Here is a 16138-nt window from a genome sequence, read left to right as displayed (position 1 = left end):
TGACGTCTCTGTTGAGCCAGCCGCTGGTGAGGGACCGGGCCGGGCCTGTGCTGCAGGAGGGCACGGGCGAGGTGGGAAGGGAGGTGACACGGGAGGGGGGAAAGCATTCCGGTCCCTGAAAGTGCGGACCATCTCTCTTAAGAGAGCGTAGATGACAAGCAGGATGAAATGGGTTTTGGTCACTATTTGAGAGTAATAAACCTGAAGAACTCTTATTGGGGAAGGCTTTCAGGGGACCTTTTTTCTTGGATTCATAATGCCAGAAATTCATAGTCTGTCTTGAATTAATACTTAGGAAGCCAGCGTCTTCGAATAAATAGAAAGGGTTTAATTATGATCCTCCAAGGAAATTTAAGTTTGTACCAAATGATGGATCTCTTCAAATTCGCTCTAGCTTGGGTGTGAAGTGGCGGTTCCTGGAAGAAGGTGCTGCTGCTGGTTTCTGGGGTGGATTTCTGCTTGCTTAGGGGCACGGTCTTTGAGGGAGGAGGAAATCGAGGGATGGCAAGAAGCAATAAATAGCAGACACTGTTAGTGATTTAGGGTGTGGTGGTAGCTACTGAGCTCTGGCGTAACCCAAAGCTGAAAGATCCTTTTTGTGGGTGAGGTTGTTTGTAAGTTATCTTAAGACTTTTTGGAGAACTTTTAAGCTCTGATGCAGGCCACTAGGAAAAGCTGTTATTTGAGATGTGCCTCTGTCAGACGAATAAACTTTGAAAGTAAAAAAAAAGTTGCTAATGTTTAATGTGTACTTTCAATGTCAGAGGTTGTGCTAAATCTAATTTCTTTTACTCCTCTCCAAACTGTGAGGTAGGTGCAGTTATCTTTCATTTTATAGATGAAGAAATAAACAAGATTTAGAAGCCTGCTCTAGGCTTGGCAGATTCACTGTGTGGCAGGTTAGTTTTTGAAATCTTGCGAAGTTGACTTTAGGGCCAAATTCTTAAACTGTACTGTTTCTGATGAATTCATTCATTAATTCAATATTCATGAGTCCTACTACATACTCACTGTACTAAGAATATAGAGATTTAAAAATGCAGTATTTACTCCTAAGGAACTGATAACCTAAGAAGATAAAGTTATAATACAGTATGATAAGAAAGTTAGCTGATAACCATAGCAAATAGTCACTTAACCCAGTTTTGGGTATTTATTTATTAGGATGAAGGCTTTCCAGGGTAGGGATTGCCTGAGTAAATCTCGAAGGTTGTTCTGGAAGTAGCCTGCCAAAGAAGAAAAGCATTCTTAGTGAAAAAGCTGTGTTCACAGGTAAAGCAGTGAGAGGTTGAACTGCTAAGAGTTAAGTGTTGCAGAAAGAGGTGAGAATAGCTTGGGATGAGGAGCAGATAGGCTGGTCTTGTTTACAAGATTTTATGTACAGTAAAATATGATTACATTTACCTTTAGAAAGGTCACACTGGGGATTGAGTTGAAGGTTTAAGCAGTTGAGCATATGATTTTGGGGAACATAAATTTGAGTTTGAATTTCCACTCCACAATTCCAGCTGTGTGACCTTGGGCAAGTCACTTAGCCTCTTTCACAGCTTTAGACCCCTCATCTGTGAAAATGAGGACAGTAAGTCCTGCTTTGCATTGTTGCAAAATTGAACTAAAAAAGTAAAGTGATAAAGTGCTTAGTGCAATGCTGATTTCATAACCCCTCAACAAATGGGACATGCAGTTTTGATTGAGTCCAAGAGATTTAAAAGAATAAACCATTTATTTAGAAGACTAATATCCCAAAGAGAAATGCTGTGATTCTGAACTTGGGCATAATGCTGGGAGTGGGCAATCTATTTGAAAAAGTATTAGGAGGCAAATTTTCCATAACTTGATTACTGAGTGGTGGGGGAGGAAGGAATCAAGGGTCACATTCTGGCCTCTGGCTTCATTTGAAGTTATATTAGCTGTGACTGGATTTTTTAAAGTTTTCTAATGGTTTAATGTACATTTATGTCCATTCTTTTGTGTGCATGTGTGTGATCGTACATTTATATACAGGTTCACACTCTTGAACTAAGCAGAGAGGACAAGTGGTCCTTAAAATTGGATTTAGGGCCTTTGTTTATAGCATTCAGAGAAAAATAGTAATGTTTGGAAGGCACAATGGGGTAATGGATGAGGGTGATCTTCCCACAGCTGAGGGTGACTGGTCTGGGAGGCCTTCTATAGCTGCTCCCGTGGACTGAAGGCCCAACTGCATGTAAGCTATGCCATTAACGGTCCTGGTGTTTCCTTCAGGATTAGATGTGGTAAAATCTAATCCTGTACAACTATGTTAAAGTTTGAATAAAGTATGAGGAAACACAAAACTTGTATTACATGAAGCATCAAAAGCTCCTTCACAAGAGTGATCTGCTTAATGTGTTTTTCATGGGGACCCAGGTGTCCCTTCTACTTCCTACTGCTTAGCTGGATCTCAGTTTACCAGCACCGGAGCAGAGCCAAAAGGAAGGCAAGTGATGGAGCAGGAAGGAGCCAGTGTGTATTTCTAGTGAAGTGTGAATGTGACTGTATGTTGTTATTTTGGAAGGATGTGGTCATGTATGTTATTTGTATAACTCCTTTTCTTTTATTACCTGAGATGATGTCATTGGTTGAAATTCTTTTATCTCGTGGCTGGTTATCATCTTGGAGTTGGAGGAGTAACTTCTTGAAACTTCATGCTTTCATTCCTCTTACAGGGTAGTCATGTATATGTCAATTTACTTAACATTTATAGAGTAGTTGCTTTATGATAGATGTTGTCTTAGGTACTGGAAGTAAAGAGATAATAGTCGTTGGCCTCAAAAACTTCAATCTAGTAAGAGAGGTGCACATTCCAGCACATTTTGAGTAGAGCCAGTTTAGATACAGATGTAGCACAGAGGAAAGAAAGAGTGATATATTCTGTCTAGGGCCTCAGCAGATGCTTTCTGAAGATGGTTTTAAAATATGGATGATAGTGTGGCAGGTTGATTTGGTGGTGAGGAGCGTTGGTGTTCTAGACAGAAGTCATAACATATGGCAAAGCAGGAGAGTGGGAAAGTGCACCTTGTATTTAGGTAATTAGACAATTCAGAATTGGTAGAGGTGGGAGTAAGTTAAAAGAGGAGGGCATGAGCAGGTCATGGAGGCCTTTGGCTTGTAGGTCATCAGTCCTTTCATTCTTTCACTCATTTATGTGTGAATGTTTGAGTGCTTACTATGCAGCATATAACAGTGTACAAAAACTCTACCCTTGTAGTCTTACATTCTATTTGGAATGGAGCTAGTGTAACAGACAAGTAATACAGTATGTCAGATCATCATGTGACATATAATAAAAAGAAACAAAGCAGCGTAGGAGGCGTGGTGATGGAGAGCCCTTAAAGGAATTAAGCTGAGAAGGGATATGATCAGATTGGATTTGGGTTTGAGAGCAATCACTGCAGCTGCGGGGTTAAGAATGGATTGGAGAAGGATGAGGATGGATGTGGAAAGATCCATTCAGGGAGATTGTTAAAGCAGAATAGGGGAGAAATAATGAAGGATTAATTCAAGATGATGGCAATGAGAATAGAGAAGAGGATGGATTTGCATTTTGAAAGTTAGTGGATTAGTTGATATTTAAAACCTGTTACACTTGATCTCATGATCTCTTATGAGTAGATTTTAATTACTTCTGTCCAAGAACATATATTTTCTTTATTTGAAGTTGTGGAGTAGAGTTTTGAGGATGATGGTTTATTTTTGGACTTCTGTTTTCCTGTAAGTGCCTATTACTCCGTGAACAATTTCTTTCTGCTCTTGGTTCTGAATACAGTTTTAGATTCCTAAAAATCATAGTAAATGTCAGCCAAATATGTGACATTTTTATGCCTTGGTTTTGAATTTTTTTCAATTTTTTTAAAGTTATTGTAGTGTTATGAAAAAGAAGGAAAAGAACCCTTGTTCACATCTGTCCCTTCATTACCAATAACCACTTCCCCAGTTGTAATTTTGACTCCAACCTCTTTGCAGATTGCATTAGTCACAACTGTTCTGTGGCAATTTTTATAGCAGTTGTAAACTCTTATAGTTCAGATCAAAAGAATATCTGATTAAGAAAGCTGTTAAGTATGTAATTAACTTGCTCATAGTGTCATTTATATACAACATTCTTTAAAAAATAGTGTATTATTTAACATCTACAAGAACCTTGGTAGATATTTTCCAGAAGGAAAAATGTGAGTTAACCTCTTGTAAATATTTCCCAGAATGGCATCCTGAAGCCTGTAAGAGCTGATGCATTTCTGCAACAAGGTTATTTGTACAAGTGACATGAGTTACAATTTGCTGTCATTTGACAAACTTAGAGCTTATTTTAGTAGTTATGCTGAATGAAATGCTTAGCTTACTTTGAGTTCCTAATTAGGAATTCTAGTAATAGTAGTAATAGAAGTTTTAATTTGCTTAAGTCCTATGTACCAGGTATCCTGTTGAGGCGTGTACATTATCTCATTTAATTTTCACAATAGCTCTGAAAAGGAGGTGATACTATATGTATGTTACAAATGAAGAAGTAGAGACTTTGAGTAGTTGACTTGTCTAAAGTCACATAACTACAAAATAAGAGAGACAGCAATTCAACTCTGATCTGTCCTACTCCTATGCAGTATTACTGCACTTGACATTGTTCTCTAGGGGGAAGCTACCTACTTGGTAATCATCAATTTATTTTCTTTGTCATCCAAGTTTCAAATCTTTCGTGATTGAATAGATCATGACCATATACAGTGTCATAATTAAGAGAGCATTAGTTTATATTATACTTATATATTATAAAATATAAGTTTTATATATTTTTATATATTATAAAATATAAATTTCATTTTGATCCTGTCAAAATGAAATTCACAATTTAAGAAAATGTAATACATTGTTTAAAAACATAGACCAACCTGTTTCCTTTTGCAAGTGAATTTTGTTGTTTGACTTGTGAAAGAAGATGGTGTTGAGGATAAAAGGGAAAGGAGGACTGGATGGCCCCAGATCGGAGGAGAAAGGAGAAGAGAAGAAGTAATGGGGGATTTACTGCCTGGGTGTAAATTAACTATCTTTGGACTATAAGTGAATGTGTGTGTATGTGTGTTAGTCACTCAGTCGTGTCCGACTCTTTGCAACCCTATGGACTATAGCTCTCCAGGCTCTTCTGTCCATGGGATTCTCCAGGCAAGGATACTGGAGTGGGTTGCCATTTCCTTCTCCACTACAAGTGAATAAGAAACCCTGAATACTTAACCTCCATGGTTATTTGGTATGATACTTCTCTTAGATTGGAAGTATCATTTTGAGATAGACCCCATCCTCTGTAAATAGATTTCCTCTTATGTCAGGAACTTTCTACTATAGAGCTATCACTTCCAATCACTTAATAAACATATCTAGTAGTAAATTAAGTGATCTTTTTTTAGGCTGCAGAAAAATGGAGTTCTGTCGTAGTCAGATGAGGTACTTCATGGAATGCTTTAAAAGCAAGTGCTAAGCAACTCCTTTTGGTTTTATTTTCCTACTCTTGAAATAAGATATTAATAATAAACTAATCTTTATCAGATTAGTATGTTAGTTTCAAACCCAAACCAAATCAAAGGATTCTGAGTAGAGTTTACTTTCCCTATTTGTTGAGCTTTGGAGTAATATTTAGTTATACCTCTGTCCCACATCTTAGTTCAGAATGAATTGAGAAGTAAGATTCAGAATATAGACAGATGGAGTGAAAATGTCAGTTTTATTACCAATAAAGCTGGCTGGGGTATATGGCTTAGATCAGGGCTCCCTAATATTTGCCCTGCATTAGTTGTGCTCAGTCACAGGTCATGCTGGACCACAGAAGGTTTCCTCTGCAAGGGCAGAGCCAGCTCTGGTAAGCCTTGTATAGGGCACTGAAGGACTCGAATATAACCTCTCCATAGCAGATAGATTGGAGAGACAGAAAAAGGGCTGACCCCAGGTTCTTAGTGCCTCCTCTCAGAAGCAACTAACCGTGAAAGTCGTTCTTCCCATGAGAAAGAGTGAATATATGAGGGCTAGGGAGAGGACAGGACTGTTACCTTTCTGAAGTTCCTCCACATTGGAAGCTGGAGAATGGAGATTTTGCTGGAATGTTTTTGGAGAAATCGAGGGAAAGGGCTGAAAACTTTTTGGTAAATAAAAAGTCTTCCACTTGCATCATTTGCTTGTGTTATCCCCATTGCCTCCTGAATATGTTATAGTGTCCTTGGTAGGGCAGTTTGGGTCCTCCAGGAGGATCTGTCTAAATAAGCCTTTCCAGGCTATCTTTATTTCCTCATACCTACTGTGTATTCTAGCTGCATACCGGAATTATTGCTATTCCCACAATGTGGTCTTCCCTTCCCCTTTTCTTTCTTTGATATGTTGATGTGTCTCCAAGTATAGTACACATAGCAGTGATGGTCCTGAGATAATTCGGGGGTGGTATAAACTTATCTGGATAGTTATAAATATTTGTATATATACTTATTATTTTTGTTAAACTTTATTGAGTTATTACAAATTTATTCTAAAAGTAAATGCATGAATCTTAGTTTATAGCTTACTTTTTACAAAGTGAACACATCTATCTTACTAGTATTTAGATTAAGAAACAGTATTACCAGTACCCCAGAAGCCCTCTTCCTGTTCGTTTCCAGTGCCGCCTCCCCGCCAGAATAACCACTACCTTGACTTTTAACAGAGTGGCTTGGATTTGCTTGTTTTGGACTTAATATTAATGGAGTATTAATAATATAATGGAATCACATATGTACTCCTTTATGTCTGGCTTGTTCCTTTCAGTATTATGTTTAATATATTCACACACGTTGATGCTTCTGGTTGTATTTTGTTCATCTTCATTGCTGCTGCTGCTGCTAAATCGCTTCAGTCGTGTCCGACTCTGTGCGACCCCATAGACGGCAGCCCACTAGGCTCCCCCGTCCCTGGGATTCTCCAGGCAAGAACACTGGAGTGGGCTGCCATTTCCTTCTCCAGTGCATGAAAGTGAAAAGGGAAAGTGAAGTCGCTCAGTCGTTTCCGACTCTTAGTGACCCCATGGTCTGCAGCCCACCAGGCTCCTCCATCCATGGGATTTTCCAAGCAAGAGTACTGGAGCGGGGTGCCATTGCCTTCTCCTGTTCATCTTCATTACTGAATAGTATTTCACTGAGTGGATACATGCCATAGGTTATTTGCTCTTGTTATTGATGGACATTTAAGTGCTTTGCTACTTTTAGGTTTGAGTGGTTATTTATTTACAATATGAAGTACATGTCCAACTAGTGTTTTTATTGCTGTTACTGTATAAAAATAGGCTAAAGTAATTAAAATAGTATTTAATATTTAATATATTCAATTTTCTTAAGTACATCAATTGTCTGTGGTAATAAACAAAATGATCCTAGGTACTAAATCATTCTTATAAACATATTAAATTGAATTTATAAACACAGTGACCGTAAAGTCTTTGCAGTGTTCAAATAAACTTCATTATGAACTTAAAAGATTTCCACTTAAAAGTCTAAGTCTGTGACTCAGTTATACATTTTAAATTTGTTACAAGTCAGTCATTCTTACAGGCCAGATGCTGTTAAATTTTGTAAGTATATAAAAGATCGATTTTTGTTTAGCTTCCTTACAATTATTAACATCTGACTTTGATTCTCTTAAGCATCCTTATATTTAATTCTAGGTCTTTCTGTAGTTGAAGTATGCTTACTCATTAAGGAAAGCTGTTACCGTTCTAGGTACCTGCAGTGACTTTTGACAAGGGAGTGTTGCTTCTTGAGTGAGATCATCTTCATGCTGACTAAGAAACATACTGTATTGTATATAATTTTTGGCCTTGCCAGCTTATCTCAAGTTACTAACCAGATATTTGGGCCAGGATGCTGACCAGGTTCTTGTTAGTAACTTTACTGGGACTCTCCAAACTATTTATAGTTGCCATGTCAGCCACCTCATGCCATCAAGTGGGGAGTATTCATATATCTCAGGATCTTGTAACCAAGTAATACAGATTATTTAATTTTTATGTTCACTGTTTGCAACTCCCACTCAGATTGATTATGTGGTTGAATTTTGAATTTCTTCTGAAGATGTTTGAACTTTATAGCATCAGGGATATTAAAATGACACCCACTTGAATTCTATTCTGTTGTCAACTGAAATTTTGTAAATTACTCTCCACTAGAGCTTTCTGTGATGATGTAGATGTTCTGTGGTCTGCACTGTTCAATATGGTAGCCACTAAGCACATGTAGCCTTTAAGCACTTGAAATGCAGCTGATGTGATTGAGGAGCCGAGTTTTAAATTTCGTATACTTCTGCTGCTGCTGCTGCTAAGCCACTACAGTCGTGTCTGACTCTGTGCGACCCCATAGACGGCAGCCCACCAGGCTCCCCCGTCCCTGGGATTCTCCAGGCAAGAATACTGGAGTGGGGTGCCATTGCCTTCTCCAGTGCATGAAAGGGAAAAGTGAAAGTGAAGTCACTCAGTCGTGTCCGACACTTAGCGACCCCTTGGACTGTAGCCCACCAGGCTCCTCCATCCATGGGATTTTCCAGGCAAGAGTACTGGAGTGGGGTGCCATTGCCTTCTCCGCGTATACTTTTAATTAATTTAAATTAAATAGGCACATGTAGCTAGTGATACGTTAGCACAGCTATATTTTGAAACTTAACTCATTACCTGTCCTTTCTTGTTCCCGATGAAGTTACTGTTCTGAGTTCTCTTATTTCTCTAAGTGTTAGCCCCAGTCCTATAGCCACAGCCTTCAACCCTTACTCTTGAACTTCTTCCCATTTCCCCCCCAACCCCCAACTTTTAAAAATTGAAGGATGATTGATTTAACAATGTTATATTAGCATCAGGTGTACAACATAGTGATTTGATATTTTTATACATCACAAAATGTTCCACCACGGTAAGTCTACTTACTTGTTACCGTTGTTGTTGGTTAGCCACTAAGTCATGTCCGATTCTTTGCAACCCCATGGACTGTAGCCCGCCAGGCTCCTCTGTCCATGAGATTTCCCAGGCAAGAATACTGGTGTGGGTTGTCATTTCCTTCTCCAGGGGATCTTCCTGACCCAAGGATCGAACAACTGTCTCCTGCATAGACAGGTGGATTCTTTACTACTGAGCCACCATGGAAGCCCTCTGTTACCATGGAAAGTTATTATAATATTATTGACTTATAATCCTTAACTTTACATCTCTATAACTTATTTTTTTTATAACTGGAAGTTTGTACTTCTTAATCTCCCTCACTTATTTCACTTATCTCCCTAACCCCCTTTCCCTTGGCAGCCATTACCAGTTTGTTCTCTGTATGAATGAGTCGCATATTTTCTATTTTATGTTTGTTCATTTGTTTTGTTTTTAGATCCCACATATAAGTGAAATCATACAGTATTTGTCTTTCTCAGTCTGACTTATTTCACTTAGCATAATTCCCTCTAGGTCCATCCATGTTGTCACAAATGACAAGACTTCGTCCTTTTTTTAATGGCCAAGTATACCAGTAATTTTCCATTGCATATATGCCCTATATTTTCCTTTCTTTTTTTTTTAGAAAAATATGTATTTTATTTACTTATTTGGTTGTATCATGTCTTAGTTTCAGCACACTGGATCTTTATTGTGGCACATGGACTCTCTGTTTGTGGTGCACAGATCCAGTAGTTGTGGCACTCGGACCCTGGAGTGCGCAGGCTCAGTAGTTACAGGGCGTGGTCTTAGTTGCTCAGGGACATATGGGATCTTAGTTCCCCAACCAGAGATTGAACCCACATCCCCTGCGTTACAAGGTGGCTTCTTAACCACTGGACCACCAGGGAAGTCCTCATATATTTTCTTTATCACCTCTTCACCTATTGATAGACACTTCCATATCTTGGGTTTTGTAAATAATGCTACAGGAAGACCCCCTGGAGAAGGACATGCAGTGTGCTCCAGTATTCTTGCCTGGAGAATCCCGTAGACAGAGGAGTCTGGTGGCTACGGTCTAGGGTGAAACAAAGGAGTCAAAGACAACTTAGTGACTAAACAACAACAGCCATGTACTTATTACCATTTTGTTAATTGTTTTGGGGGTGTTTTTGGTAGTTTGTTTTTCCTTTCTTCTTTTTGCTCTCCTCTCTTGTGATTTGATGATTATCTTTAGCGTGATTTCAGATTCCTTTCTCTTTTGTGTGTGTATCTGTTACAGATTTTTGGTTTGAGGTTCCTGTGTGATTTGTTTATGTTTGTTTTTGGTTGTCCTGGGTCTTTGTTGCAGCGTGAGCTCCTCACTGTGGTGTGCAGGCCTCCCTAGCTGCTGCACACACACTTTTCTGGGCGGTGCCTTCAGCCCCTCTACCTAGGGCACATGGCCTCAGGAGTTGCGGCACGTGGGCTCTGAAGTGTGCATGGTCAGCAGTTAGCGTGGGCTTCCCTGGTTGTGGTGCATGGGCTTAGTTACCCTGTGGCATGTGGAATCTTAGTTCCTCAACAAGAGATTAAACCTATGGCCTCTTATTAGAAGGCAGATTCTTAATCACTGGACCACCAGCGAAATCCCCCATGAGACACATATGTAGCAATCATTTTTACTTGGTTATTTTAAGTTGTTGGTCTCTGAATTTCAAATGTATTTTAACAATTCTGCGATTTTACTGCCTCCCCCATTTTTATTTCTGACATCATATGTTAACATTCTTTTTGTGGATACCCACTTATTGTGGATACAGATGATTTTTGCTACTTTTGCCTTTTAACCTTCTGGTTAGTTTTGTAAGTGGTTGATCTACTATCTTTACTGTATAATTGCCTTTACCAATGAGATTTTTCCTTTTGCATTGAGTACTTTCCTTTTTTTTTTTTTTCCTGGCCATGCCACATAGCATGAGGGATCTTAGTTCCCTAACCAGGAGTTGAGCCCATCACCTTGCAGTGGAAACACAGAATCTTAGCTGCTGGACTGCCAGAGAAGGCCCAGTGCTTTTCATATTTATAGTTGTGGCCTCTAATTTTCTGCTTAGAGAAGTTCCTTTAACATTTCTTACAAAGCTGGTTTCATGGTGCTAAACTCTTGTACCTTTTGCTTGTTTGTAAAATTCTTAGTCTCTCTTTCAAATCTGAATGAAAGGTTTTTCAGGGAGAGTATTCTTGGTCTAGGTTTTTCCCTTTTATTGCTTTAAATATATATCATACCACTCCCTTCTGGCCTGTAGAGTTTCTACTGAAAAGTCAGCTGATAGCTTTATGGGAGTTCCTCTGTCCATAACTTATTGCTTTCCCCTTGCTGGTTTTTTTTTTTTTAATATTCTCTCTTTAGTTTTAATTTTTGCCATTTTGATTACTGTGTGTCTTGGCATCGTCCTTTTTGGTTTGATCAAGTTTGGGACTGTCTGTGCTTCCTCAACCTGAGTGTTTGTTTCCTTTCTCAGGTTAGGAAGTTTCGAATATATTCTGTGCCCCTTTCTATCTCAAGAGACAGCTATAATGAGATGTTCGTACACTTGATATTGTTCTAGAGATCTCTTAAACTGCACTTTTTTTTTTTTTTTTGGTAATTCTTTTTTCTTCTTTCTATTCAGCTTGGGTGATTTCCACTGCTCTGTCTTCCAGTTTGTTGATCTGTTCCTATTATGTAATCTGTTGATTCTAGTGTACTTTAAATTTTTTATTGCATTTTTAAATTTCTGGTTCTTCTTTGTTTTCTCTTTGTTAAACTTTTCACTGTGTTCATTCTTCTCCTAAGTTTGTTGAGCATTTATATGATCATTACCTTGAACTTTATTGAGTAGATTGCTTATCTTCACTTTGTTTAGTTCTTCTGAGATTTCGACTTGTTACTTTGTTTGAATATATTCTGTTTCCTTTTTCTGCCTCATTCCTGTGTGGCTGGCTGTGTAGGGGCCAGGGAAATCCTGGGGCTGGTGCCTGTCCACTGGTTGATAAGTAAGCCCCAAGTGCTAATATGCTAGAGGGAGGAATCCAGAATGGCCCTCTGCAGTGCTGTTGTTTTCATGGTAGAATGAGCTTGTCAAAATGCTGCACCAGTGTCTGTTCCCAGGGTGAGTCCCAGTTGCCTCCTGCCTCTCCCAGGAAGCTTGCCAAGATTAGCAAGCAGATCTAACCCAAGTCTCCTTTCAAATTTCTGCCTGTGTGCTGAGACTAAGATGTGTGAGCTTCAGCGTGCACCCCTCGAGAGTGGAGTCTCTGTGCCTGTAGCCCTCCAGCTCTCCCACGTGCAAGTCCCACTGGCTGTCAAAGCCAGCCATCCTGGGGCTCGTCTTCCCAGGACAGGACCCCAGGCTGGGAAGTCCAGTGTGGGCCTCGAACGCCTCAGTCCTAGGGGAGAACCTCTCTGTGGATTCCATTATCCTTCTGATTGTGGATTGCCTGTCTGGGTTTGTGGCTCTTGAGTATAACATGTCTCTGCCCCGCTTACCTATCTTGTGGTTCCTTCTTTATATCCAAATTTATAGGAAACCTTTCCTGCATCATAGATAGTTGCTCTGTAAAAACTTGTAATTTTGGTATTCCTGTGGGAGAAAATTAGCTCAGGATCTTCCTACTCTGCCATCTTGGCCATGCCTCTCTTTTCACTCTTTTAAGATTGAACTCGCTTTTGAATTAATTTATTCAAATTAATAATTCTATGGTCCGTCTGCTGCTTTTGTACATGTTTATCTCATCTGATCCTTACAATCACACATTTCATAGATTAGTAACTGAAGCTCATAGACACTTGCCAGAAAAGTCACTTGTTAGCTGGTAAGAGTAGAGCTTAGATTGGAGTCCAGATCTTTTCTCGCGAATCTAGAGCTTTTTTCTTGATTCTGTACTGATATTACCAAGTTGTACTCATTTTTTCTTCACAGTCTTCCTCACACTCATTTTGCACATTAAGCAAATATTTATCAGTCACTTGTGTTCTAGGTCCTTGGGCTGCATCAGTCAACAAAATGGACAAAAATTTTTGCCCTCATGGAGTTTATATTTTAATGAGTGAAATGAGTAATTATTATGTTTAGATAAACTATAAAGTCTTGTAGAAGATAAGTGCTGTGGAAAAAAGAAAAAAGTGGAACAGAGTTAGGAGGTAGGGTTCAGATTTTAAATAGGATGTTATTGGAGAACATGGCATTTGAACAGATATTTGAAGGTGACAATTTAGCTGTATTCATATCGAGTCAATGTGCATTCCAGGCAGAAGAATAGTGTGTGCAGACACCCTAAGAGGAGGTGCACATGTGTCATATTTGGAGAGTAAACTGAGACTAGTGTAGCTAAGTCAACTCATAAGTAACATCCTACCTCCAACCACTGTTTAAAGTCTGTACCTTTAAAATCTCAACTTCTAATTTTCCTGTCTCTTTTGTTTTAGGCAAGGTCTCTTACTCACATTATATTTTCTAACTTCCACATCTTGTACCATTCTCTGGAAAACTTTTGTGTATTTGACACTAGGCTTCAGGATTATTGTTTTGGGGATCTTTTTGTTTTCGAGAATTGAGGAAAGGGCACACTGGGTTTGTTACCTCTTCCCCATGATTTCTCATATGAACAGTAACTCTAAAAAAATACTGTTAAGTATCATGCAATATAACATGTAGTCCTGGAGCTTTTTTACTTTGACCAAAAATGAAGAATTGGACATTATTGGAATCCTAGGAGAACGACTGCTGTCATATTTGAGCTGATTTCAATCTTATAATTTAAGAAAGCTGCTTTTTAGAAATTCGGATAAAAAGAAATTATATGTTTTGTCCTGCCTTGCTAAGGAGAAACCAAAACATGACCATAGGAAGCCTAGGAAACTTTTCTTAACTCTGGCTCTCTGAGGTAATGAGAAGGAGAGAGATGTGAGGCAACTGGCTTAGATGTGCAAATTTAAACTGCTTATTGTTATCAGTAAATACTGTATGAAAAAAAGTGAAAGTGTTAGTCGCTCAATCCGTACTTACTCAGTTGGCTCATACTTACTGTCTGGGCAAATCCCTCTATATGAGGAGATACACTCTAAGGATTATACTGGCAGCAGTTTCCTTTTTCTCCCAACATATTATTTTGAAAAAATTTAAACATACTGTGAAGTTGAAATAATAGCTTGATAGTTAAGGAGTGTTGGAGTCAGAAGACCAATATTTAAATCCGCATTGTGAAGTGTCCTGTTTATGTGACCCTGGAAAATTTACTGACTCTCATCCTGTTTTCTCATGACTTAAATAGAGATAACAACACCTACATCATTGGATTGAGGTGAGAAGGAAATGAGATAATGATTGGGAAAGTTTAGCTTTACAGCATTATGCAATACTATTACTACTGAAATAAATTGTATACAAAGGAGTAATAGGACCTTGTGCTGAAATAGTTTCTGAAGTTGGAAGCACAGCAAGCAGTAGGAAGTCCTCAGTGGAGACCATGGCATTTTAATAGCAAGAACTAATTTCTAATACATGTCACTTTATGCATTAGAGATGGAAATAGTGACACTTTATTTTGTTTGGCTCCAAAATCACTGCAGATAGTGACTGCAGCCATGAAATTTAAAAGATGACTGTTCCTTGGAAGAAAAGCTATGACCAACCTAGACAGCATATAAAAAGCAGAGACATTACTTTGCCGACAAAGGTCCGTCTAGTCAAGGCTATGGTTTTTCCAGTAGTCATGTATGGATGAGAGAGTCGGACTATAAAGAAAGCTGAGCACCGAAGAATTGATGCTTTTGAACTGTGGTGTTGGAGAAGACTCTTGAGAGTCCCTTGGGCAGCAAGGAGATCCAACCAGTCCATCCTAAAGGAGATGAGTTCTGAATATTCATTGGAAGGACTGATGCTGAAGCTGAAACTCCAATACTTGGGCCACCTGATGCGAAGAACTGACTTATGGGAAAAGACCCTTACGGTGGGAAAGGTTGAAAGCAGGAGGAGAAGGGAACGATAGAGGATGAGAAGATTGGATGGCATCACCAACTCGATGGACATGAGTTTGAGTAAGCTCTAAGAGTTGGTGATGGACAGGGAAGCCTGGCGAGCTGCAGTCCATGGGGTCACAAAGAGTCGGACACTACTGAGTGATGGAACTGACTGATGCATGAGAGGAAAGGAAGAAGCCGAAGAGTAGAGAGCATCAGCAGTTTCTCATGCTACATGGGAAGCTGCTGGTCAGTGTCATGCACATGTTGGTCACCCTTGTGCTCTTTCTCACTTTGCAGCTCTTTTCCATTGCTCTTAGGAGTCATGGCCCGCTGCTGCTTCTACTTGGTATGTGGCCTTGGTGACCACATATATTGGAATGTGAACAAAGATATTATTATCCTGAAGACAAATTATCTGATAAATCATTGTGTTAATTTTTATGCTTTGTAACCCTTTTAATATGTATTAACTAGGAAAATTTCCATAAGAGATCAACTTTCCAGAATTTGGATCAGTAAATATTGTCTCTGTATAGCTTTCATTCCCCCTTCCAGCATAATCCATTATAAAATTTGGATATAAATCTGTCCACCTCCTCTGTCATGTAACCAAATCTCCATTTCCTGTTATCCCTTCTCCTGTCTTCCACAGGGTGAGTGCCCCCACTTTGTCCTCTTGCTGCCCTATTTTGTTACAAAACCCTCCTCAGGTCAGTCCTCTCCTATAATGCAGTGAGTTAAAGGTTTTTCTTTTTTTGCTCCTTTCCTTCAATTCCAGTCCCTCCTGATTTTGATAGTTTGGGTGAGAGCAGCTTGGTTTTAAATCATTTGTATTATTACTGGCTATATTCCCCATACTGTACATTTCATACCTGTGACTCATTTATTTTGCAGCTAGAAGTTTGTACCTCTTAATCTCCCTCACCTATTTCTCATCCCTCCATCTCCCCTCTGACAACCACCTGTTTGTTCTCTGTACCCATGACTCTGTTGCTGTGACTTTGTTCATTTGTTTTGTCTTTTAGATTCCCACATATAAGTGAAATCATACAGTATTTGTCTTTCTCTGACTTATTTCACTTAAGATAATGCCTTCTAGGTCCGTACATGTTGTGGCAGATAGCAAGGTTTCATTCTATTTTGTGGCTGAATTATATTCCATTATATATATGTCAGTCACGTCTCTGTAGGTGTTGGCTACAATTTTGGCCATTGTAAATAATAAT

General features: G+C 39.1%; 1 protein-coding gene across 7 annotated transcripts in view; it reads left to right on the top strand.

Moving 5' to 3' along the window:
• The window catches only part of AGPS (alkylglycerone phosphate synthase), a 126041-nt gene that overhangs the window by 282 nt on the left and 109621 nt on the right, over positions 1 to 16138 (top strand). The gene's annotated exons all lie outside the window — the stretch shown is intronic.

The sequence above is a fragment of the Giraffa tippelskirchi genome, chromosome 3, assembly GCF_054371585.1.
Source record: "Giraffa tippelskirchi isolate mGirTip1 chromosome 3, T2T-mGirTip1v1.2.pri, whole genome shotgun sequence".
Lineage (NCBI taxonomy): Eukaryota > Metazoa > Chordata > Mammalia > Artiodactyla > Giraffidae > Giraffa > Giraffa tippelskirchi.
The sequence above is the reverse complement of the archived record's forward strand: the minus strand, read 5'-3'. Positions and strand labels throughout refer to the sequence as shown.